This window comes from Spea bombifrons, chromosome 5, assembly GCF_027358695.1.
Source record: "Spea bombifrons isolate aSpeBom1 chromosome 5, aSpeBom1.2.pri, whole genome shotgun sequence".
In the NCBI taxonomy this organism is placed as follows: domain Eukaryota; kingdom Metazoa; phylum Chordata; class Amphibia; order Anura; family Pelobatidae; genus Spea; species Spea bombifrons.
This window is the reverse complement of record NC_071091.1, coordinates 44,373,478-44,400,874: the sequence shown is the minus strand read 5'-3', so window position 1 is coordinate 44,400,874 and position 27,397 is coordinate 44,373,478. Positions and strand designations below refer to the sequence as shown.

Genomic DNA, 27,397 nt, shown 5'->3' with positions numbered 1-27,397 from the left:
GCATGTGATGGTACAACAATAATTGAACAAGGAATGTCACTTGGCAGGAAGCCCTCTTGCGGGGCACATGGCAGATAAGCCCTCTTGCGGGGCACACGGCAGATAAGCCCTCTTGCGGGGCACACGGCAGATAAGCCCTCTTGCGGGGCACACGGCAGATAAGCCCTCTTGCGGGGCACACGGCAGATAAGCCCTCTTGCGGGGCACACGGCAGATAAGCCCTCTTGCGGGGCACACGGCAGATAAGCCCCCTTGCGGGGCACACGGCAGATAAGCCCCCTTGCGGGGCACACGGCAGATAAGCCCCCTTGCGGGGCACACGGCAGATAAGCCCCCTTGCGGGGCACACGGCAGATAAGCCCTCTTGCGGGGCACACGGCAGATAAGCCCTCTTGCGGGGCACACGGCAGATAAGCTCCCTTGCGGGGCACACGGCAGATAAGCTCCCTTGCGGGGCACACGGCAGATAAGCTCCCTTGCGGGGCACACGGCAGATAAGCTCCCTTGCGGGGCACACGGCAGACAAGCCCTCTTGCGGGGCACACGGCAGACAAGCCCTCTTGCGGGGCACACGGCAGACAAGCCCTCTTGCGGGGCACATGGCAGACAAGCCCTCTTGCGGGGCACACGGCAGACAAGCCCTCTTGCGGGGCACACGGCTGGCCGCAACTCAGGAACATGGCAGGTTGCCCACTTGCAGGGCACACGGCAGGTTGCCCACTTACAGGGTACTCGACTTTGGAGTCCACTTACTGGGGCGCTGGCCGCAACTCAGGAACATGGCAGGTTGCCCACTTGCAGGGCACACGGCAGGTTGCCCACTTACAGGGTACTCGACTTTGAAGTCCACTTACTGGGGCGCTGGCCGCAACTCAGGAGCAAGGCAGGTACTGGAGCAAGGCAGGTACTGGAGCAAGGCAGGTACTGGAGCAAGGCAGGTACTGGAGCAAGGCAGGTTCTGGAGCAAGGCAGGTTCTGGAGCAAGGCAGGTTCTGGAGCAAGGCAGGTTCTGGAGCAAGGCAGGAATCAAACAGGTAGTCCTTTGACTTCAATGTCAAGGCCCAGACTGCAGGGCTGGGCAGGCTTATAAAGGCTGTGATAATCAGGTAAGCAACTGCAGCTGGACCTGATAATTGGTTTGAGTGGTTCTGAAATGCAAGGGCGGCCACTAGTGGTTGGAAACATGAAATGAGCAACGTAAAATATAAACAAGTCCGGTCAGCGCATGGGGAAACGTGACATACCCCCACCGCAAGGAGCAGCCTCCGGATGCTCCCAGACCTGTGGTCTCATCATCTTTCCTTGTGTCTGGGTCTTGGTCTTCGTGTTCACCACTAATTCCACGCTGCAGGTATCCCCGCGGACTCCTTGTATGGGCCTTGACATTCTGTCACGAACCGAGGACACAGATAGATAAGGAGCCCAGGTGCAGGGGATCCGAGGGGCTGTCTGTACCCCACGATGCATGACGGCCTGAGGTTGTTACAGACAGGAGCAGGAATGAACCACAGACAGAAGATCAGGTTTAAGAGCTGTATTGCATGTGATGGTACAACAATAATTGAACAAGGAATGTCACTTGGCAGGAAGCCCTCTTGCGGGGCACACGGCAGATAAGCCCTCTTGCGGGGCACACGGCAGATAAGCCCTCTTGCGGGGCACACGGCAGATAAGCCCTCTTGCGGGGCACACGGCAGATAAGCCCCCTTGCGGGGCACACGGCAGATAAGCCCCCTTGCGGGGCACACGGCAGATAAGCCCCCTTGCGGGGCACACGGCAGATAAGCCCCCTTGCGGGGCACACGGCAGATAAGCTCCCTTGCGGGGCACACGGCAGATAAGCTCCCTTGCGGGGCACACGGCAGATAAGCTCCCTTGCGGGGCACACGGCAGATAAGCCCTCTTGCGGGGCACACGGCAGATAAGCCCTCTTGCGGGGCACACGGCAGATAAGCTCCCTTGCGGGGCACACGGCAGATAAGCTCCCTTGCGGGGCACACGGCAGACAAGCCCTCTTGCGGGGCACACGGCAGACAAGCCCTCTTGCGGGGCACACGGCAGACAAGCTCTCTTGCGGGGCACACGGCAGACAAGCTCTCTTGCGGGGCACACGGCAGACAAGCCCTCTTGCGGGGCACACGGCAGACAAGCCCTCTTGCGGGGCACATGGCTGGCCGCAACTCAGGAACATGGCAGGTTGCCCACTTGCAGGGCACACGGCAGGTTGCCCACTTACAGGGTACTCGACTTTGGAGTCCACTTACTGGGGCGCTGGCCGCAACTCAGGAACATGGCAGGTTGCCCGCTTGCAGGGCACACGGCAGGTTGCCCACTTACAGGGTACTCGACTTTGGAGTCCACTTACTGGGGCGCTGGCCGCAACTCAGGAGCAAGGCAGGTACTGGAGCAAGGCAGGTACTGGAGCAAGGCAGGTACTGGAGCAAGGCAGGTTCTGGAGCAAGGCAGGTTCTGGAGCAAGGCAGGTTCTGGAGCAAGGCAGGTTCTGGAGCAAGGCAGGTTCTGGAGCAAGGCAGGTTCTGGAGCAAGGCAGGTTCTGGAGCAAGGCAGGTTCTGGAGCAAGGCAGGAATCAAACAGGTAGTCCTTTGACTTCAATGTCAAGGCCCAGACTGCAGGGCTGGGCAGGCTTATAAAGGCTGTGATAATCAGGTAAGCAACTGCAGCTGGACCTGATAATTGGTTTGAGTGGTTCTGAAATGCAAGGGCAGCCACTAGTGGCTGGAAACATGAAACGAGCAACGTAAAATATAAACAAGTCCGGTCAGCGCATGGGGAAACGTGACACCCTCTTGCCTATTGATGCCCCCACTGCCAGGTGTATTACCCCCAGCCACACACACCCCTGTTTATATTGATTTTGTAATTTCTTTTTTTTTTTTATTTATTATTTTTAATAGATTTTCAGGTACAAAACAAACAAACAAGCAAACAAAGCAAGATCATTCCATTAACTAAACCATAATCACATTAATATTTTAGAAAAGAAGAAAAAATTCTAAAATATATATAAACAGATATGGAATTAAATCTATACACATTCATAACTTAGATGGCTAACTTACGGCCCTTAGATTTAAACAGGGCAAATGAGGCTTTCAAGAGATATGAGGAGAATATAAAGATTGAGAATTGCCAAGGAGTCTGAGCAATTAAAATCAGGCCGTACCAGAATAGAAATTTCGCCAAGGTAACCAGATCTTATCATACTTTTTTAAGTTATTATGGATTCTGAAGAAGCCTTTCTCCATTAGATGTTGCTATTCAATTTGCTTCAGAATCTGAAGCCAAGCTGGAACTTCTTCTGTTTTCCAGTTACGGGCCAAACAGATTTTTATTGCTGCTAATATGTTAATAGTTAGATCGAAATTAAATTTGTTTTGATAAGGAATATCTATATGAAATAAAAACGCTTGAGGGGTTAACTCCCATTGTGAACCAAAAATCTTCTGGAACAATGCCATAATTTCCGATTTTAAATTGATTAATCCGCTACAATCCCACCAAATATGGGTCATAGAGCCCAGTTCCCGATTGCATCTCCAGCATAAATTGGAAGTAGTTCCTAGCATTTTATGTAAGATTGAAGGCGTATAATACCATCTATGGAGTATTTTGTAATACTGTTCCTGAAGATTAATACAATGAATAGCATTCCTTGTCCTAATCCAAGCGGAGTACCAATTTTCTGACGGATAAGAAATATCGAGTTCAACCTCCCATTTCATAATGGTGTTAGGCTTATTCGAAATTGAGTTTTTTTCTAATAATTTTCCTAGTTTGGCAATTATGTTTTTTTTAAAATGTCCCTCAATAAATAAGTCTAAATCTGTTGCTGGTGTCCAAATCTTTGATTTAATAAAACTTATAAATCTTAAGAAGGGAAACTGCGCCCTATTTGGAAGGGAGAACTTCTCTTGGATTTCTGGAAAAGATTTAAGTTCTCCTGGGGAGAAAATATCTCCTATTTTTTTTATCCCATGAACCTGCCAAATTTTGAAATCTATGTCTTCCAAAAATAGATGTAGCACTTCTATAGGCATGCTAAGTGACCATAGATCTAGAGGGCCAAATTTTACTTTGAAGCTAAGCATATTTTTTAAAATATTTAATATTAGTGGGTTAGAAATATTTAATTTCCATCTTTCGTAAATACGCCAAGGTAAATCTTGATCCCGTTTAATATCCCAGGCTAAAAAGTGGCTGAACATGCAAATTTTATGTAGAATTGAAATATTAGGAAAGTTTAGTCCAGCCTGAGCCTGGCTTTTACTTAGTATAAGTCGTGAAACTCTAGACTTCCTCTTTGACCAAACAAATGCTGAAAATATTTTATCGAATTGATTCAAAGTCTTACTGGGCACTGGAAGTGGTATAGTTCTAAATAGATATATTAACTTAGGTATCATATAAGATTTAAGTATATTTAACCTACCCAACCAGGAGATTTCTAAGCGTTGCCACTCATTAAGTTGGGTTTTCATATTATCAAATAATGTCAGATAATTATAGGTTATTATATCGTTAAAGTTATTATAAATTTTAATACCTAGATAGTTAATATATTTCCCTCTCGCAAAAAAGGGAAACTTATCCTTCAGGCACATTAAGTGGGAAGGGTCCATATTAAAATCGATAGTTTGAGTTTTATCAATATTCAATTTATAGTTGGAATATGAACCATATTCTTTAATAAGATCAATAACTTCAGGAATCGAAGTATCTGGCTGAGTTAAAGTAAGCAGAATATCGTCTGCATATAAACTAATTTTATGTTCAATTGGGCCAGTTATTATTCCTGTAACCTTAGCCGATTGGCGGATTATGGCCGCAAGAGGTTCTATAGAAAGAATATAGAGCAGGGGAGCTAGTGGGCAACCTTGTCTAGTCCCGTTATTGATATTGAAAGTATCGGAGCTTAGGTTCATGCCTAGGATTTTAGCTTGAGGATTTTGATATAAGGCTAAAATATTATGTAAAAAGTCCCCTTTCATGGCAAAAATCTTAAGAGTTTCTTCTAAAAATGCCCAATCAACCCGATCAAACGCCTTCTCGGCGTCTAAGGCGATGAAGGCCGCCGATGATCTGGACTCGTTTAATTTTTATATAAGATCTAAAATTCTGCGAGTATTATCTTCCCCGCTCCTTTCAGTTAGAAACCCAGTTTGATCTGGGTGAATTAATGCTCGTATTACCTTTTTTAGTCTCTCAGCTAGAATTTTTGAAAACATTTTGATATCTAGGTTTATCAGCGATATGGGACGATAATTTGTCACTTTGCTTGGATCTTTCCCTAATTTAGGAATAGGTATTATCAAGGCCTGAAGCATTTCCGATGGAAAGCATTTATTCACTGGAACCTCTTTAAACATTTTCAAGATTAATGGAGCAATAATTGGATTTAATAGTTGATAAAAAGGAGCGGAGAAGCCATCTGGGCCGGGGGCTTTAGCCTTCTTTAAATTTCGTATAGTATTTGTTATTTCAGTAAGTTGAATTGGATCATTTAAAATATCCGATTGTATAGGAGACAACTTAGGAAGGTTCAATCTGCTAAGGAAGGTTCTAATCTCTGATTTATCTTTAGTTAAACCTGGTAAATTATATAATGATTTATAATACAGCCTAAAGGCCTCGCCTATTTGTTTTGGGGATAGATAGAGTTTATCATTAAGAATAATTTTATTAATCCTATTTTTGCTAGTACGGCTCTTGATCTTATTTGATAGTAATTTACTCGCTCTATTACTGCTGTAATACCAGTCTTGTTTTAACCTAATTAAATTCCTGTTAGAACGTTCAATTAGCTTATTTTTATTTCAAGTTGAATTACCTTTATCTCTCTAATCGTCGGTATAGATGGATTTAATTTATTAGTCGATTCCAATTTTGCCAATTGAATATAGAGATCTGAGAGCGTAGCTCCTTTAGCTTTCTTAATAACAGCCCCTTGTTTTATTAAGAAACCTCTCATCGTGCATTTGAACGCACACCACAGAGTTGTATCGGAAATTTCCCCATTATCGTTAATTGCTATGAAATCTTTGGCCAGAGTGCTCAATTTTTCTTGAAATAATGGAGATGATAGCAATGATTCATTAAGTCTCCAATTTGACCTAGATTTTAATTCTATCTTATTTTTAATTTCAATCGTTACTGGAGCATGATCCGACCATGTCCTAACTCCAATGGTAGCGGAATTACAGATTTCTAAAGTTTTGCTGTCCGACAAAAAGGTATCTATTCTTGAATAAGATTGGTGTACCGCAGAGTAAAATGTAAAGTCTTTTACCGAAGGATTATTTGTCCTCCACATATCAAATAAATTGTTCCCTGCAATACATAGTGAGAAAGATTTGGCCAAAGATTTCAATTTAGCATCAGGATAATTCCCATGTTTCATAGTTTTGTCCAGCTTGACATCTTGGATACAATTCATGTCCCCCCCTATAATCACATATCCTTTTGCAATAGCATATGTTCTATCAATTACCTTTTCAATATATTTAACCATAGAAGTGTTCATATGTGCATATATATTTACAAAAGTATAAGTAACATCATTCACATTGCATACAAGGATCCCATATCTACCTTCTGAATCACACTCATAGTGGATTTTATCGAACTTGATTTTATCATTTATAATAATTGCAACTCCTCTTTTCCTCTTATGCTCGAGGCTAGATACATATACAGATGAAAATTTTTTATATTTCCATTGAAGGGGGGATCCTTTTATCCAATGGGTTTCTTGTGCAAAACAAATATCAATGTTATCTCGAGTCAACAAATCATACAAAAAACTTCTTTTATGCGGAGAATTTAAACCTTGGCAATTAATAGACATCAATCTAAGTGTCATTTAGATTGTTTGTCTTTCTCTCTATCAGCCTCTGACATCTAATCTTACATATAAATTCAAAAACATATACATTCATACAATTAATACATATAGAACTTCTATGTATTTTTTGCCCCGTCATTATAAAGGGCTATTCCATGCGTAGGTGCCAACCTGGTCCAGATATTAAGTTTAGGGCAGGAAAAAAGAGAAAACAAAACAAAAAAAAAAAAAAACTGAATATTAGTATAGTGTGTGGTGCGACTTCTCCTTATCGGGGTATACCCGCTTGAGTGTGTAAAATTCATAGAGATATACCGTATTGGCTCGAATATAGGCCGCACTTTTTTCCCCCACTTTAAGTTTTTAAAGTGGGGGTGCGGCCTATATTCGGGCTCTAGCGCCCGACGCCCGGGACATGCAGTCCCGGGCGCCGGGCAGGCAGCGGGGTTAAGATACAGATCCCCCGCAGCGGTGCAGGGGACCTGCATCCTTCTCCCCGATACGCTCAGACAGCCTCCCCTGCCAGCACTTCCCACGGGGGGGGGTGCCGGCACGGGAGGTTATCTAAGCGTTTTACCTCTGCCCACCCCCGACTTACCGGAGCAGACTCCCGGGTGTCTTGCGGGGCCGGCGGGAGACATTTACGCAATACGCGCATGCAACTTCCGGTACCGGAAGTTGCATACGCGTATTGCGTAGATGTCCCTCGCCGGCCCCGCAAGACACCCGGGAGTCTGCTCCGGTAAGTCGAGGAGGGGGGGGCAGAGGAGGACAGCGGCAGCGTATCGCGGGGAGGGAGGACAGCGGCAGCGGATCGCGGGGAGGGAGGACAGCGGCAGCGGATCTCGGGGAGGGAGGACAGCGGCAGCGGATCTCGGGGAGGGAGGACAGCGGCAGCGGATCTCGGGGAGGGAGGACAGCGGCAGCGTATCGCGGGGAGGGAGGACAGCGGCAGCGTATCTCGGGGGGGGAGGACAGAGTGGCAGCATATCGGGGGGGGGGGACAGAGTGGCAGCATGTTTTTTTTTGGTGCTTTTTTAAAGAAAAAAAACTTTTTCTTTAAAAAAGCACCAAACTTTTAGGGTGCGGCCTATATACGGGGGCGGCCTATATCCGAGCCAATACGGTATATATAATACTTATAATAAGTGTTCTTGTAAATTAAGTCGTGTACAAAATCTTCTACATTGGCGGGTTAATCCCGCATAAAAACATGTGAGATATATAATCTTGTGTATAATTCAAAGGATGAAAAAAAAAAAATAAAAATATATATATATATATATATATATATATATATATAAATCAAAGGATATAGTATAGTAATGAGTTACTTGGAGGGTTATTCCCGCTTAAGTGTATGTAGTTGATAAAAACGTGTGTATAATGCTTATAGTAAGTGTCCTCATTAAGTCGTGTACTAAGAATTCATATATATGTGATATATGATAATCTTCTACATTAAGGGATTGTTCCCACGTGTAATTAAATATATATAGAGTGTGTGTGGTATTAAAGTGCGAAGTATATATGGATTAAAAAAAAAAAAAAAAAATGAATGTGGGAGCGGACTATTATATTATTAAGGGAACTATAAATATTTGTATAGTGTAAGGTGCAATATATAATCCTTTGTATAATTCATATGGCGAAAAATATATATAAAATAATCTTCTACATTAAGGGATTGTTCCCACGTGCAAATATTAAAATATAAATAAAAGTGAGTGTGATGTTAACGTGAGAAGTATATGGATAAAGAGAAAAAAAAAAAAAAAAAAAAATGAATATGGGAGCTATATATAGATAGATCTTCAAAGTGAGTTAATTTACTTTCCATTGCTTGAATGTTAGATCTGAGATCCTTATTTTCTTGTTTCAGAGACTCAATTTCAGATTGTAGCCCCTGCATTATCGTAGATTGAGCAGTAAGCTTATTTGCTATGTCTTCCATCCCTTGTTTCAGGGCATCTGTATTACTTTTCATCTCTGCGCTTAGCTTAGAGTATAGCTCGTTTGTATTCAAAACTCTAGTATATTGTAATGGCTCAGGCTGTGGAGACTCCAATTGAGCGTCCATACGAATGTTATTTTGTGGATCCAGAAGGGATTCATGCAACGGTTTTGATGTATTGTTCCCAGCTTTGGGAGAATAATAATTTGTCAGAGTCTTTGATTTATCGATGCTTAACCGTTTTTCCTTGTCTCTTTCCTTTTCCCTCTCTCTATCTTTCTTGGGGGCCATGATTTAAATAATAAATTAAAGGAGACCAACTTAGCTATTGATCTTCTTTCAAAACACATAAATATATTCAGATGGCTCTTAAGAACTTGATCTGCTAAACCAAGATATTAATGAAGAGCAGTATCAGTAGAATTGTACACGTCTTAATATAATCCCAAGATATTAACGAGAAAGAAAAAAAAAAAAAAAAAAAATTGTTCCTTAATATCTATGAGTCTTTATATACCTTAGTATTTATATATCCAGATTCCTTATCCCTCTCAGAATCAAGAGGAAAAAAGAAAGAAACAAAAAGTCGTTTAAAAATCATCAATTCAATATAAGATAGATAGCTAGATTCATTATATCATAAAGCAGCTTCGGATGGGGAAATAAAGTTCTCTCTTGTACTTAAATGTATAACGGCATAGTATGGGAGTCCTCAGGCCAGGGTGAAATGCAGATCTGGGTTAGTATAGTACGCCAAATAATCACTGCTCACCCTTCTGAAGCAAAATTGTAGCGTTGCTCAGTAATTCAGACGTCGTCAGAATATCTTCTGTTGGCTTCTATTGGCTCCACGCCGCTCACTCTTGCAGCACAAACATGTTTTCCAACGGCTCTACGCCGCTCAATCTAAATTCCCGCGGCGTTCATGCCGCGCTTACTACGTGCCGCGCTTATTGCGATTGTCGCGGCGTTCTCACCGCACTTGCCGCGGCGTTCTCGCCCGCGCCGCTCCCAATCCTCTCCTAGAGCCTGCTTTGCCTGCTTCGCTGGTCCGGTGCGGATCGCCAAGTCCAAGCTCCCGCGGTCCGGACACCAACAACGGTGAGTCAGTAGCTCGCCGCTCCCGCCATTCTCGCCGCTCCCCTCATCCGCCCAAGGTCCAGGTCGGCACCAGCCGCCGTGTTACGCAGCACGTGAGACGTACAGCGTGCTACGTCACCACGTCCATTCGGTCCCCCAAATTTTGTCATTTCAAAACCCAGCCATCCCCTTTTGTATTATTTAAGTTTTAATGATGTCCCAAGGGAATTCCACCCCTCCCTTAAATATAGGTCCACTTTCCTCGAACCCCCAACCTTTTTTTTTTTTTAAACTTACGTTTTCACTTTTCTTTTTTTCCTGCTCTCCTCTGACATGATGATCCTCTCCTGTCAGGAGGAACTCTTCTGTAAGCCTGCCCCCTTGAGCGTCACGTCTTGAAAGGGGCTGGATGAAGAGCCTCACTGAGGCACTGCCACTGAGTGTGTGCGCCTAATAAAATTAAAGCGGCCAGCGTGCACACTTGGCTGTCTTACGAACTCACTTAGCGGCAGAGCAACGTTCACGTGGTGCGGCCGCGAGGTGAGGTGGTAAGACTGCCGCGTGTGCATGTCGGCCGCTTTCATTTTATTAGGTGGCCGTCTTGCACACACCGTGCTGCACCTTGAAGTCTGGCGGGCCACATTTGGCCTGCGGGCCACACGTTGGACGCCCCAGTGCTATGTTGTTGATTTTTTTTTATAGAAAATAAAAATCAATATAGGCAATTTAATGTAATTAATTTGTTCATGTTTTCATTTTTGTTCATTTTCATTAAAGTTCTTTTTTTAATTTAAAATAAAAATATAGGCAATTTAATATAAGACATTTGTTCACGTGTTAATTTTTATTATTTTGTTTTATCCAAGTATTAATAACCTTAACCCCTTCAATCCCAGGGGTTTTTGGTACCTCAAGTCCCGGTGCAGTTTTGCCATTTTTGCGCTATGTCGGGTGAGCGATTATTCTCTTTTCCTGTGAATAATGTACCCATATAAACTATATATTGTTTTTTCAAGGAGAGATAGAGCTTTCTTTTGATACCATTAGCTGAAAATTTAGAATGAGAAATTTAGTAAAAAAACTAGCAAAAATTTGAAAAAGCCACCTAATTTTTTTATATTTTCCCTCTGAATCCTCACAAAATTAGGTAAAGTGATGGAAAATCCCCTCCAAGTTTATCAATTCAGGTGTCCTGATTTCAGAAATACCTAATTTTTTGTAGGATTTTTATGCTTATGGCTTAACGGTTTTGAGGGTTGTGAACGGGGCAGGAGGGTTATACTGGGTAGAAGGTATGCTAGGGCAATGGGATGTAAGGTTTTATAATTTTTTTTTATTATCTTTTTTATATATTTTTTACATTTTTTTATTTTAAATATATATATATATATATATTTTTTTTTTACATGGTTAGAGATCCTCTTAGGGACCTCTTGCACATGTCATTACTGCCATTTATGTCACAATGACATCACTTGGCTCACTTTATTGTTTTTTTTTTAATTATTATTTATTGTATTTTAATTTTTTTTTTCTTTTTTTGACTAACCGTTTTTTTTTCTCAGTTTCTTTTTTCAGCATGGGAGGAGGGTGAGAAACATGGTTTCTCACTCTCCTCCCCGCGATCCCCCTGCACCGATCACACTGATCTCTATGCAAGTCCCTACAGACTTGTATAGAGATCGCAGCGTCTGTGCCTCATTGGAGGACCATTTAAACCGGGTTTTATCTCATTATCTGCGGACCTGGAGGCCGCCATTATTAGCATCCTGTCCTCCAACGAACTTCCGGGTGACATCAGCAGTGTAATGTAACCGCTTTCCGACTTTCATGCCGGAAGCCGTTACATCAGATAGGACAGCAGAAGAAGATAGAAGAAGAAGAAAGAAGAAGTAATGGCGCAGAGAAACGTCGAAACAAAGATGGAATCTCGGCGTCAGAACAAAGGACAGATGTAGGAAGAACAGAAAAAAATACAGAGAAAACGCGGATTCCTGATAATCCTCGAAAAATGAAAACAACAAGGTAAAAATGTAATATAAAAATAAACACAAAAAGTAAATAAATCACAAAAAACAATACTTACAATAAAAAGAACATAAAAAAGGGAAAAACATACCGTATCGGCCCGAATATAGGCCGCACTTTTTTCCCCCACTTTAAGTCTTTAAAGTGGGGGTGCGGCCTATATTCGGGGTCTAGCGCCCGACGCCCGGGACATGCAGTCCCGGGCGCCGGGCAGGCAGCGGGGTTAGGATACAGATCCCCCGCAGCGGTGCAGGGGACCTGTATCCTACTCTCTGATACGCTCAGACAGCCTCCCGTGCCAGCACTTCCCATGGGGGGGGAGTACCGGCACGGGAGGTTGTCTAAGCGCATCGCACGGACGTTCACCGACAGCGGCGATGCGCCGTTGCCGGTGAACGTGCGCACGATGCATTCTAACCCCCCCGACTTACCAGGGCAGACTCCCGGGTGTCTTGCAGGGCCGGCGGAAGACATCTACGCAATACGCGTATACAACTTCCGGTGCCGGCACTTCCGCTGAGTGCCGGTACCGGGAGTTGTATACACGATGTGCATAGATGTCCCCCTCCGGCCCCGTAAGACACCCGGGAGTCTGCTCTGGTAAGTGGGGGGGGGACAGAGTGGCAGCATATCGCGGGGAGGACAGAGTGGCAGCATATCTCGAGGGGGGGGAGGACAGAGTGGCAGCGTATCTCGAAGGGGGGGAGGACAGAGTGGCAGCGTATCTCGAGGGGGGGGAGGACAGAGTGGCAGCATATCTCGGGGAGGGGGAGAGGACAGAGTGGCAGCGTATCTCGGGGAGGGGGAGAGGACAGAGTGGCAGTGTATCTCGGGGAGGGGGAGAGGACAGAGTGGCAGCGTATCTCGGAGGGGGATGACAGAGTGGCAGCATATCTCGGGGGGGGGAGAGGACAGAGTGGCAGCATGTTTTTTGGTGCTTTTTTTTAAAGAAAAAAACTTTTTTTAAAAAAGCACCAAACTTTTAGGGTGCGGCCTATATACGGGGGCGGCCTATATCCAAGCCAATACGGTATATATAAAATATAAACCAAAATGTACTAAATACAGATAATGCCCAAATGAGAGGTTCTTGACTGACCTGACACTGGTGACAGCAGCAAAGAAAGAGGAGGATTCTGGGATGTTAACAGTCTTATTGGCTATGCTGTGTTCTGATTGGTTTCTTTACTAATGCTAATATGTCTTTGCTGCTATGGTGACACAGTAAATAAGGTTAAGCAAATATGAGCCTCCTGTCTGTAGTTAAATCAATTTTTGTAAACATTCATTAGTCTCTACATTCATTAGTCTCTTGATTAGATATTAATCTTCTGCATGGCAAGCAGTTAGGTTGTCCTCACACCCAGGCTCACTTCCTTGCGGTGCGCCCATCTCTTATACTCTCAAACTCATCCCACACATTTCTGAGGAGCTATACAACAGCTGTAAAACAATGGTAGTAGCATGTTTTCCCCACAAGAGTATTTGTGACGGTGGTGATGGTACTAGTGCTAGTGGATGTAGGGGAACCAGGGGAATCCTGCAGTTGCTGTTTCTCCAGAGTGGAACAAGCAATACATCTAACAGAGGAATTACCGGAAGATGTGTCACTGTCAGTGATCATATCCTTTTTTACATTTGCACAAGGCCCAATCATATAGTATATCTGCTGCTATCCTTCAACAGTGCCCGCCTATCCTTACTTTAGGAAATTAGAAATATTCTAGTTATGGCAGCAGTTGCAGTAGTGGTGGCACCAGTGGTGGTTATGGTGGCACTGCTAGTTATTTTATTCTTTGTTTTACCATAGAACATCTTACAAGCAATCTTCAACTTTGATCCAACCAATGCATCAGAACATGACTCCTCTGTGAGCATTTGGTAGGAACTAAAAATCACACCTTAATTTAATAGGTGGGGTAGACAATATTTTACCACTGTAAGAGCGATGATGTTTTGTGCTGCTGCTGTGTGCGGTAACTCTGACTGAGTAAGAAGGCTTCAGCCTACTTGGGACTGGAATACTACTACTACTGACTACTTTTTCATACATGCCTGCCTCCAAATGCAGTCACCTGTAAAAAAAAAAGTCCCCTACCCTGCCTGATTTGACACCAATATTAATAATGTATTAATTATTTTGTTTAGTGTAAATGTGCAGATGTTTTAAACCCAATCCTGGAACAAAATTTCAATTAAAATACACTGTGCAGAGCGTGCACATTATTTCTCTATGAGTTTTTCCACAAACCAGAGGTTTTGCTGGTAGCTTAAATAGACAACTGTCTTAATAAACTCTACTCAAGAACAGTATTTCAACAACTAAAACACAGTCACACTGTGCTCCAGTTCAGTCAATTGTCTAATTTTGTCATTAACATTTATCAATATAAATGGTTTTTGTTGTCCAAAAACTAGAGGTTTTGCTGGTAGCATAAATGGGCAACTGCCTTAACAAACTCTACTCAGCAACAGAGTTGTATTTAAACAACTAAAACACAAGTCAGTCACGCTGTGAGCAACCACAGTGTAACGCCTAGTTTTGTTGCCAATATTTTTATTGAATTGTTTTGTGTTGTTCACAAAACTAAAGACTGATCTCTACAACTGTAATAGTAATAGTAAGTTGAGGAGGAGACATCTAATGCCAGTGACTAAACTGTTACATAGGTACCTGTATACCTCTATGCCCCCTCTCAAATCCAATTTGTAACAAAGACCTCTCCAATTAAGTAACTTATGTAAGTGTATAATTATTCACTAAATTGGGCCCTTGAGCACTTGAGGACTGAATCGCTCATTAACCGTAAGCCAGAAAGAGGAGTGTCACTGTAGCCCTCAAAAGCAGGTGCGTGAGTTAGAAAACATTTTATAGCTAGATTGATTTCCTAACTTTGATAAGTGGCTTGGCATATTGCCAAATTGTGTGAAGAAAGTTTTTTTGATAGTATTGATAATAAAAATGATGATTAAAAACAGGGTATGGAATATAAGATAAAACATGTTCTAGTCATTTTAATGAGCAACTTTCATTTTTTATTAGAGATCTTAAAACGTAAAAATCTCCTTACCTCATATATGTATATGTTTCAAGGCTTTCTCCAAGTCTAACTGTTCCATCACCAAAATTCCATAAATAATTAACATTCGTTCCAGAGTTGATTCTGCAATTTAAAGTTACTGTCGAATTTACTAATGCAGATGAACTGGCTGCAAGGCGGTTGGGATCTATTCTTTTTTGCACAACTATAGTGTGTATATCTGAAACAAAATTGCTGGTTTGATTTGACGCATTCACTCTAATAGAATACCTATGAAAACACAAAAACATTGAAATTAACAATAAATACAGCAATGTTTCATTATTCAATATAATAATAATATACCAGGAACTATATATTTATACCTGAAGTACAAGAAATGACTACCACAAACTTTGACAAAGGCTGGTGGTAGAAGCGGTATGCCACATGCTCTCTTCCAGAGATGTTGGATTAGGATAACAGGAAGGTAGGACTATAGGCTGGTTAATGTTACTTTGCGACAACACTTTAGGCAGAAAGGACAGTCGAAGATGCAGAACTACTTTATCCTGATGAAAAACCAGGAACTCACTGGAAGCCGAGAGAGCTTGAAGTTCACTCACTCTCCTAGTTCACTTGATGGCGACTAAAAATGCAGTTTTTAGGGAGAGGAATTTTAGTGACACTTCCTGTAAAGGTTCAAAGGGAGCTGTACATAAAGCCTTAAGAACCAGAGACAGATCCCAAGGAAGAACGAATGATTTAGTAGGAGGCTTTTTTATCGTAATAGCGTAAAAAATAATAATCGCTTAATAAAAGGATCCGAAGCCAACTAATTAATTAAGAAATGGCTAAAAGCCAAGACCTGCACCAAAACCCATCTGGAGAAACTGTAAAATGACCGGGATAGAGGGAGGGTAACTCTGCAAACCGTGATCATAGCACAACTAAGTTCTGAGGTAAATTACCGACGTAGAACCTCTCATTGAATTCAGCAAAAGACTGGCCATATTGCCACGAATACACCTCCTCCTTTAAAATCATCCTTGCAGCATCCACGCCGATAATCGAAACATCCGAATGGTATGCAATAGAACATTGTGATTTTCCATCTATAGCTGCCGAAAGTTCCCAAAAACAAATTGCCATCTGAAGCAGGTCTGAGAACCAGCCCCTGTTCGGACAGAAGGTTAGGACTGCGAGAACTCTGGCTTGATCTTTAGAAGAACACATGGGATAAGCGCCACCGGTGGAAATACATATGCTAGGCTGAAGGGAAGCAAACAGATGAACTTTCATGTTTAACCCTGTAGCCATGAGGTCTACTTCCAGATGCCCAAATTTTCTGATCTCTGCACAAAGACATAGTAGCTTCCAAGCTCTTGTGCCCCCTTGCCTGTTGAGTTAAGACACTGTAGTAGCATTGTCTGACTGAATTTTCACACGCTGGTTTCTTATGCACGGTTCAAACGCTTTTAGGGCTTGAAACACCACATTCAATTCTCTGTAATTGGAAGAGTGCCTTGCTTCTTTTGGTGACCATTTTCCCTGGGCTCTGTGAAACCGTAGGTGAGCTCCCCATCCTGTTTCTGACGCATCTGTTGTGATGATGGACCAGTCTACTGGTTAAAAGCAGAGACCGCTGGCAAGGTTTGACCTTACCTTCCACCAATTGAGATGTTGCATAACTTCTTTTGAAATCTGGAAACTCCTCGCCACTGATGAATCAAGGGAACATGTTCGATGACTCCTTTTTTCAATAAATTCGATACTGCCGCCAACAGTTTGTTTTTTCTTCTGGTCAGGTATGAAGAACACAGGAAGCGATTGTATCTGATTTTGTAACCTACAGACACTATTTGTCTGTAGTTTGAAACTATGCTTCTTGGAAATGTTGAAGGCAACCTCCCACTTTGTGGGCTTATCCTGCCTGGTGGATATTTTCTGGTCCATGTCGGTTTCAGATCTTTTCTGGCCGCTTGAAAGATTCTCCAACCGGCTGTTTCCGCTCTTTTGTCCCTAGCGTCCTTGAGGCCCCCTACCTCCCCTATAGGAAGCGTGTTTTTTTTGGCAAGCTGTGCGATCTGTACATCCACTTTTGGAAGGTCTTCCCATTTAACATCTTCCTGAAACCTAAATAACTGTTTGAAATGTTTAGAAAAAAAATTTCCTTTTGCTAGAGTTATGCCATTCTCTCTGCATCAATTCCATAACCTTCGGAAGAACCGGAAGCCCTTTTTTTTTTGCTCCCAGATGCAGTTGTAGAACGTAGTTAACCTCTTTAATAAACTTGCTGATTTCTTGAAAAGAAAAACCTAAATCCTCTTCATAATCATAGTAACTTGATGTGTCAGACGAAAAATGGGAACACTCTCCAGAAGACGATGCAGATGATAAACGCCTTTTCCGCTTTCTTTCTGGCATCTCAGGTGTAGGAGGTTTAGCGGCATCCTTAAAAGCTTGAAAGGTCTGTGATAAATTGTCTTGAAACCAGCATAAAAAAGATTGCATTTATTTTTGCCTCTCTTTAGCCATGATGTCTGCAGCACACTGTTGGCATGTCTTTTTTCTGTATCCGTCTGGCAGCGGCGTGTTACACTCAGCACAGGCTAAATGCCTAGACTTACAGATAGCGCCATAGGAACAAACAGAGGAACACATAGCCACCCGGGCGGGCGTTCCACTTCACTGCGTCTGCTCCGCTACTATAAACATTGGACCTGTAACCTGTACGAGGCGCGCATCAGCAGTCTTCCACCTGGGAAGTTTAACAGACAGTGGAACTCTCATCCCCCCCTGGCAACAACCCGTGTGCCGCACCGCTCTGAAGACCTCCTTGAATTACGATGCCTGCAAGGGACAAGAAAAAACTGATCCTGCTACCAGGTTGCCGCTTTTTATAGGTAGGAGGAGGGCCTTTTTTTTTTTTTTTTTTTTTTTTTTTTAACTCTTTGCCATCTTTCAGACGCTTATCCTGAGGGGAAAGAACAAACCCATACGTACTGCCACTATACACAGGGTAAAAAAACTCTATAGGCTGCCTGATCTATAGACTAATTTTAATTATACTTTTATGATTGTAAATAGTCAAAAACAAACAAACCTGTTTGGAACATAGTATCTTTTAAATACACTGAATGTTTTTGTTTGATCAGATGTTTGGTCTCCGAAATCCCAGGTAAAATCAAAAGGACCACTCTCACTGGTTAACACATAGAAAGCTATATCGGTTTCAGTGGAGAAGATTGTGCCATTGGTATAAACCGAAATCACTAGAAAAGAAAAAAAAACATTTTATATGAGATTATATATATGTATCACTAATTCAAAATTATATACACAGACTTTAATGCATCTTCTCCCAATTCGTTTTTTCCGCCTACCATCAGAAAAACTGGGATGGCGTGATGGGGAATGAAATTATATGCACAGATTTAATGCCTAAAAGAGATTTCTTCCAATAAAATCAAATCACCTAATATTTGTTGATTAAGTATATTAATAAAACATTTAGATTTCAAAATATTAATATCAAGCAAACGAGCCCAGTGGATGTTTTAAAAACCATTACCAACTTACATATCACGTTATTATATACGATTTACCCCCTTCACTAACGTAAGTTTTTTTACATTTTTACCCATATGTGGGTTTCATTAAGATTTTCCTTGTTTAATGCATCCACACAAATCATACATACTTTTTTCAGATAGGATTGGCTTTCATTCAAAACCGTAGGAACATGCCAGAAATATAATTGTGAATTGTTCTTCCACACAGTAGATGCCACTGATGAACAATGACCCAATTTATATTTTACAACATTCCCAATTGCAAACGTACCCCACATAAACTTTTCTTGAGCCACACCCAACCCTTACATAGTAGCCTACAGGATACTATTTTTAGTGTAAATCAGAGTATCTTTATTTTTAATATTCCAAAAAGGGTACAGAAGGGAAAAGGGGGGGTAAAGGAAGTAACACAAAGTATCGGGGAGGTAGCTCCATACAATATATTAAACAAAATGTAAGTGTCTAATACAGCAGCTGTAACAATGAACATGCGTGAACGTAGGTGAGCAATATAGTATATCATTGTATACACAAAATGTCATAAACAGCGCGAGTTCAGGAAGCCCAGGCATGTATGAGGAGCTAGACACATGAAAGGGAGGTACACAAGGGAAAAGAGTAAAAGGGAAGGGGGGGTGGTAGGGGGTAGAGAGACAAAGAAGAGAAATCTTATGGTGTGTGTGTTCCCCACCCAGAGCCAGCAAATGTCAGGGTTCATCCTGATAGCCTGAAGGAAAGGCTCCAGAGAGAGCACAAAGAATAGCGGGGACAACGGGCAACCCTGCCTAGTCCTGTTTCGGATAGCGAAGGAGTCGGAAAAGGAGCCATTAACCCGAACTTGGGCCGTGGGTGTGGAGTATAAAGACCTGATCCAGGTAAGTAAATCCATATGAACCAGGGTGGACAACATAAAAGGCTAGTCCACTCTGTCAAAGGCCTTCTCAGCGTCTGTGGAAAGGAGCATGGTCGGGGTAGAGGTGCGTTTTACAAAGTGCATAAGTGTAAGGGCTCTGATGGTACTGTCCCTGGCTTCTCGGCCGGGGATGAAGCCTGTCTGATCCGGGTGTACCAAGGATAGCATGAAAGGTTTCATTCTGTTAGCGAGTATCTTCACAAACAGCTTCAAATCGGTGTTTAACAAGGATATGGGACGGTAACTACCACATTGCTCAGGATCCTTTTCCCTCTTTAGGGATCAGAGTGATCAAGGCCGATAAAATGTGGTCATGAATACGACCACCCTCCAAAATAGCGTTAAAGGCATCCACAAAGTGGGGACCCATTAATAATATCTGTGGAAGTGGGAGCCCATCAGGGCCGGGGCATTTTCCAGATGGGGAGGATTTAAGAGCCAACATGCGCACTGGCAGAGTGATCGGGGAATCAAGGAGAGCTGCCTCTTATACAGTAATTTTCCTAGGTATTGTTCTATCCAGATATGATCTGATATCTGCTATCTTACTAGGAGAAGATGGACCATGGGGACCCGGGCAGAGGTTGTATAGCCCTTCATAATAGCTCTGGAAGCAGCGGGAAATATCAGAGGGACGAGAGTGGATCCTGGAGATGTATGTAGGTTTCCGAACAGCGTGGATAGCCGTAGCTAAGTACTTGCCGGGCTTATCCCCATGCTCATAGAACAGTTCCTTAGTTGCATCCTACCATTGAGGATCAAGGCTAGTTCACCTTGTATAGTCAAAAAGAGCTGCAGGTCGCTTCCCGACAACGAGGTCTTATGAGCCTGTTCTACCACGGATATCTGAGTATAGAGCCTGTCAACCCTCTCTGCCTACGTTTTGAACAAGTACTAATAAAATGGCCCCTAACTACACATTTGTGAGCTTCCCAGTCGGCTCATGGGTCCCTGACAAAAGGTTATTGTCAAAATAGCATTTTAGGACTCGGGACGTCTCAGTACGGGACAACTTATCTGACAATAGTGACTCATTAAGTCGCCAAGAGCACCCAGATGAGCAAAAGAGCGAGGAGGCCAGAGAAACAGACCGAGGCATGATCCGACCAGGTCACCGTACTAATAGTAGAGCTACGTAGGAGCGTGGCAAAATGGCAAGGGAGAAAGAAATAATCAATGCATGATTAAGAACCATGTGGAGTAGAAAAAAAGTATAATCCCTATCAGCAGGGTGCAGGGCCCTCCAGCAATCAACCAGTTTGTGTTCTGTAAGAAGAGACATAATCCTCCGCAGGACGTGGCGGTAGTCTGCGCACTACCTGCAGAGGTGTCAAACACGGGGTATAAAGCCATATTAAAGTCCCCACCTAACACCAGAATCCCCTCTTGGAAGCCAGTAAGTTCACGGAGGACGGCACGTAGAACAGTATGTCCCTGGCTAGGTAAAAACATCCCCTCCGTATCAACCCACGTATCTAATACCTGAAAAGGTATACGGGCGGGAAAAAGTATCACCGCACCTTTGGTCTTAGCCAACAGATTATTACTTAAGAAAGCGGTGGAATATGATCTGCATGATAGTTTAGGTTCCCGAGCCCATGGAAGTGGGTTTCCTGCACAAAAGCAATATCTACTCGACCCCTCAGTAATTCCCGGAAAAGGGTGGAACGCTTTTCAGGAATATTAAGGCCACATTGATGAAGAGCAAGTTCATCGCACTTTGGGCAAGGGAAGGCATTGGACGAGAGAAAGTGAAACAAAGATAGAGAGGAAAGGTTCAGAGAAAGAAAAAGAAAAAAAAGGAGGGGGAGGGTGGAGGGAAGGGAAGGTGGTAAGAGGCGCTGGCAAAAGAGGGGAGGGGGACAGAGTAGACATGAACTACGCTTGACGGGCACTATAGTCCTGACAACCCAAGGCGTCACAGGGTGGGGAAGAGTCAACCGCGGCAGAAAGGATATAACTAAGATAAACCAAAATCTGAACAAAAACAATAAAACAGGTGAACCAAATGCGAGCTGCCAGCCGCATCACTCTATAACATGAGTCAAATACAATAAAGAAAAAGACAAAATATATCCATACATTAGGAACAAAAGGCAGAAACAAGACATCCGAAGGTGGGGGCACAATACGGTGCAGGAGGTAGAGAGGATAAAGGTGACAAAAACATCAAACTTGACGTGAGTACGGGGATCGATTCCATACAACAGCAATGAGCGATAACCCCCCCCACACACACACACACACAGAATCCCATTTTAAATTACAGTCATAAACCACGTACCCTAGTTGCGCAGAAGAGGCGTCCTGGATATAGCAGTTGTGCATAATTGGGGAGGTCTGGTCCCCACAGACATAACGGGAAGAAGGCAATCGATAAGCCCACAGCAGGGAGCTCAGGAGCCACCCAGCAACCAGCATGCGTGTCTCAAACGGTGTAAACATAATAAAAAAAAGGGGGGGTTACAGCGGGCATGGGTATAAGGTGAATGATAACCTCATAAACAGGAACAAAAAGGCGATCAAAAAGCCTTGAGCAGGGAGTATAGTAGCTTCCTATCTGTGGTATGTGGCACTAAGAAAATCAAGAACATAATACAACACAAAGGCAGTAGAATAGATGGCAAATACCAAACTGGAGAGAACAGGCATAAGTCCAGAAGGTACAGCAGGCGGGTAAAGTCCATGAGGGCAAGAGGATGCAGAAAGTCCATCAAGTCGTGGAGAGGAGTGTGTAGCCGGTGAGATAAGCCGTCAAGTGATGTAAGCAGAAACACTGTAGCCGTTGGTAGTCCCAAAGCAGGGGTTCCATCAATCTTCGAATACCACTGCCCCGTGAAACACAAACTTTTTTTTTTTTTTTTTCTTCGGAGAGAAGGTGAAGCCCCAGTTCCGCGATGTTTGAAGTGGACCACCTATTCTTCAATAGCGCCCAGACTGGGGGAAGCCAGAACGTTAGGTGAGCACGTATTGATGCCCAGGGAAGAGCTCCATCTGGACTCAGGCCGGCCACGTCTGCGAGGAAGAGGCAGAGGATCCAGCAGCTGACCAGGGAAAGCATCCATATCAGCCCAGTGCGAGATCTGGACGTCTGGCAGACCGAGGAGTTGCAGGATTTCTTGGACATCATGATGGTGAGTAACCAGTTGTCGTGCCTGATCACCGGGGCGAAGCAGTGACCCCAGCGATAAGTTATTCAAAGCCTTTGTAATTCCAACGTCAGGGGGCGCAGGGCTCTCCTCGCTTGTAAGGTCAGGTTGGATAGGTCATGGAAGAAGGACATCTGATGATCGTGATGGCCAAGTACCGACCTCCCTCGCACGAGCCACGATAGCTTCTTTTAGTCAGAAGTCTGACAGATGGCAAATTATATCCCGGCCATCAGGTGCGCGGCTGAGAAAATCATTAAATAATCCGGTCAGGACCGCCATGACATCTTCAGGGGTGTCCGACTCAAGATACACGGATGTTCTGTCGCCAACCCCGGTTATCAATGTCCTCAATCCAGCAGCGTAGCTCCCTCAGGTAGTGTGTGTGATGATCACTCACGTGTTGAGCGGCAATATTAATGTGGTGCTGTTGGGTCTTTGAGTATTCTCACGCATCTGTGCAGAGCACCGATACCTCGTCCCGGATCACCTGCTTAAGTTCCGTGATGAGCAGGGTAAATCCCTGTAATACCTCCGACGGATGAGACAAGGTAAGGGCACCAACGAGGCCGGTTCCTCCATAGAGGATGTGCTGGCCGGAGATGCAGCCTCGTGGTCGTCTGGGGTCTGGGAGGCCAGATCGGCCGGAGGGAGGATGACAGGGAGCGGTCCTCTGTAGCAGAGGGGTCGGAGACCGACTTTTTGGTGCGTCCCATGTTGAAAGGGCGGCTGTGTAGCTGTAAAAATGTTTGTGGGAAAAATTGAGAAATGTTGTTTCCCACTTACTTCCTTCCAATCTTCCCAGCCCTGATCACACTGTGATCAACAAGCAGGCTCCATAGCAATGCTGATCACAATGCATGCTATCAGCTAGCAGGGGGTGCTTGCGTCGACATCGTTACAAGTAATCAATTAGAAAGACAGCAAAGCTTCAGTATTTCCTAATGGGCCTTTAAGTACATATTCTGGATGTCAGTTCATATGTGTATAAAATACTTCTATAATACAAAAGCCAACACTGAAAAACCAATAGATTGAAGCCCCAAAAATAGGACATGGGCACAGACAGGCCAGATGTCCAAATTTTTAAAAAAATGCACACCTCTCACAGGTGGTCTCCTAAATAACCCAACAAACCCATGAATGGGGCATACTTGGGAGAGGATGCTTAACACATATCGGGGTGTTGCTTGACAGTGATATATACCAGTACAACGTGTGAGGGGAAAAAAAAAACATAAAAAAATACTACTGCAAACTTTGATGAAGGCAGGTGATAAAATGTGTGCATGGAAAGAGTTAAAATACCAGCATTTGAACCACATATTGACCAAGTCTACTGAGTCCATGAAAATCTATAAGGAGGCTAAGGTATTATCGCTGGGAAAACAGGGCAGGGAAACTCCTGGCTAACTTAGTCACTCGTTCTAAATATAAGAGACAGTGTTACCCATTTGAAGGATACTTACCCAACAGGATAGAGATCTCCTGGAAGCACCTCTCTCTACAGGAAATTCGGTCCATTATAAAATCTTTGTCAACTTGTAAGACGTTTGTTGTCTCACCTTCGTGAATTATATAATCGTCTCCTCGCTGGTGAGCTACCCCGAGAGACTTTAATCTTTTAATCCCTCTCTCTCCTCCGCATCAGTGTTTAAAAGCCGCTCGCTGATGCCGGCATATTGCGGCGCTCTGCATGAAATGCCGGCACTTGGACAGGGGTAGAGGGCTCGTTGCTAGGGCCCCTCTCTCTCTCCTCTGCATCAAAAAAAAAAAACCCGGCATTTAAAAGCCGCTCACCGGCGCCCCCCTTGAGATGGCACCCATGGCACGTGCCATAGCTGCCATACCCTGTATACGCCTCTGATTTTAACCCATTCAGGGCCAGTTTTTTTTTTCTTTTCTATGTTTGCACTAAATGACCAGCAGTTTTTGTGTTTTTACTAGGTCTTTACTCAAATCCGATTGCCCACTAACTCATTTAGTGCACCCACACACTTTTGTTTCAACACAAATAGGGCACACACACACACACACACACACACACACACACACATATATATATATATATATATATATATATATATATATATATATATATATATAAGTTATGGTGGGTAAAAGGTGATGGAAACCCTTCCACTTAAATTTAAGGGGTAGTAGAAGTATTATTAAACACTCATCTACACACACCAGACAAGCCAGAAGGCTTGCTTTTCCCTCAGAAATCTCATGGTGCTTTCACAACCACAAGGGATTCTGGGTAGGCACATGCAAACAAGGTTAACAATTATCACCTTTGCCTCTATATCCGCTTTATACATGGATTCCTTGAAAGTAATTGTTACAAGACAGCCTTTAGACAAAACTCAGGAAAAGGTACAATAGCCAGATCACCACTCATGAGGTTGTAATACTGGCTTAATAGTATGAGGCTTGGGGTAGCTAAGAAATACCATTACATAATTTATGGTGGGTAAAAGGTGATGGAAACCCTTCCACTTAAATTTAAGGGGTAGTAGAGATTTCCGCAGGTCGCGCAGCCATGGACGCCCCCTTGACGCTGGAGGAGCTGCACTCTGCCGCCAGATCCTTCAGGAAGGGCAGGACACCGGGCAGTGACGGTCTCCCAGCCGAGTTGTACACAACGCTGTGGGACCTCATCGGCCCGGACCTCCTCGACCTGTACGAGGAGGTGGTGGTGGAGGGCAGGATGCCCCCCACGCTGAGAGAGGGAATGATCAAGATCCTGTATAAGCGGAAGGGGGAGAGATGCGACCTTAAAAATTGGTGTCCCATCTCTCTCCTGAACGTGGACTACAAGATCCTCGCCAAGGTGCTAGCCACCAGGTTGAAGAAAGTCATCGGGCAGATCGTCCACCCCGACCAGACCTGCGGCATCCCAGGGCGCCGGATCGCGGACAGCCTGGCCCTCATCAGGGACACGATCTACTACATCAAGGACCGCAACGTCCGTGCCGCTCTGGTCACCCTAGACCAAGAGAAGGCATTTGATCGGCTGTCTCATGGTTTTATGGGTCAGGTACTGCGGAGGTTTGGGCTGGGGGAGATGTTCTGCTCTTACGCTAACCTGATGTACCTTGATATCCGCAGCTCGGTGCTGGTGAACGGCTGAAAGACTGACCCCTTCCCGGTCCTCTCTGGGGTCAGACAAGGCTGCCCTCTCTCACCTCTTCTTTTTGTCTGTTGTATAGAACTCTTCGCCGAGTGCATCAGACGGAATCCAGAGATCAGAGGGATCACCGCGCCGGGCAGAGACAAGAAAGAGATAAAGTGCTCGCTCTACATGGACGACGTGACCATCTTCTGCGCGGATCGCCGGTCTGTGAGAGCGCTCGTCCAGACGTGCGAGGACTTCAGGCGAGCTTCAGGCGCAAAGGTCAACTGCGGGAAGTCTGAGACCATGCTGTTCGGGCAGTGGGACCTGACTTCTGAGCCGATCCCGTTTCCCGTCAAAACCGACTTCCTAAAGATCCTGGGAGTCTGGTTCGGCAGAGATGGCGCGGCCCTGAAAAGCTGGGAGGAGAGACTCAACAAGGTAAAGCAGAAATTTGGGCTGTGGAGCCTCAGAGACCTTACCATCGAAGGGAAAGTGCTGGTGCTGCGCAACGAGATTCTTCCCGTGCTGCAGTACGTGGCTCAGGTGTGGCCCCTGCTGGTCACCATTCACCGAGCCATCAACCGAGCAGTTTTCCACTTCATCTGGGGCTCCAAAATGGACAGAGTAAAGCGCGCAGTGATGTACAAGGAACCCGGCAAGGGAGGCAAAGGAGTGCCTGACATCCCTACCATGCTGAGGACCTTCTTTGTGTGCAACTGCGTGCGCAGGACTCTCAGAGACGTAGTGAAAGGCTCTGCTGGAAACTCAATGTCTCGCTTCTTCCTGCTGCCCCTGTGGAGGCAGCTCAAGTGGGAAAAGTGGGACAGCTCCGTCCCTTACAATTGGACCATGCCCTGGTTCTACTCGGACGTGGGCAAATTTGTAAGGGAGCACCAACTGGAGGGAGTTAAACCAGACTTGTGGTTACCCCGTGTGATCCACAAGCTCATCAGAGCCAAAGACACTATCGAGAACATCCCAGGGCTCCCCGACGCCACAGCCAAGACTGTCTGGGCTAACTTGTCGTTGAGCAAGCTAACCAACAGGCACAAAGACATTGCATGGATGGCCATTCAGGGAGGCCTCCCCCTAAGGACATTTATGCATGCCAGGGGGCTGTGCAGATATAGACACTGCCCACAGTGCATTGTGGAGGAGGAGACTTCCCTCCACTTGTTCTGGCAGTGCCCGTTTCCACAGGCCTTGTTCAGAGCCCTGGAGCTGGATCTCAAGCACTCTATCGCGAGAAATTACCTGTCCTACCATTCGGTACTTTATGGACTTTTCCCAGGGACACACACTGAGAGCGCCATTGAGGATGCTTGGCGCCTCATGTGCTGCGTAAAGGACGCTTTATGGTTTGCCAGGAACCGCCTGGTGCTGAGGAGGGAGCAAGTCACAGTCCGTGACTGCCGCAGGCTTATCCACAGCCTGCTGAGAGACTACTCACTCAAGGACAGTCTAGAGGCTGAAGACTAGCCCCACTCTCCTCGCCCCCCCCATTTCCCCAGGTTATGTTCCACTAAAGTGCTAACCATATGTGCCACGTCTGGGAATGTAATTGTACACTGCTTCTACTGAGGTTTCCGTAAACTGAAGTCGTACTGTAACGTGTATTGCCCTGCGCTGCGTCGCAGTACTGCTTATCGTCTATCTGTACCAATATTACTGATCTTTGTATTCCTGCTAAA

General features: G+C 44.5%; 1 long non-coding RNA gene across 1 annotated transcript in view; it reads right to left on the bottom strand.

Annotated features, from left to right (window-relative positions):
* The window catches only part of LOC128497328 (uncharacterized), a 72,867-nt gene extending 57,812 nt beyond the window's left edge, over positions 1-15,055 (bottom strand). Inside the window, exon 1 of the long non-coding RNA XR_008354297.1 lies at positions 14,997-15,055. This is a non-coding gene — a long non-coding RNA (uncharacterized LOC128497328). The remainder of the gene's footprint in view (positions 1-14,996) is intronic.
* Between the last annotated feature and the right edge of the window lie 12,342 nt (positions 15,056-27,397).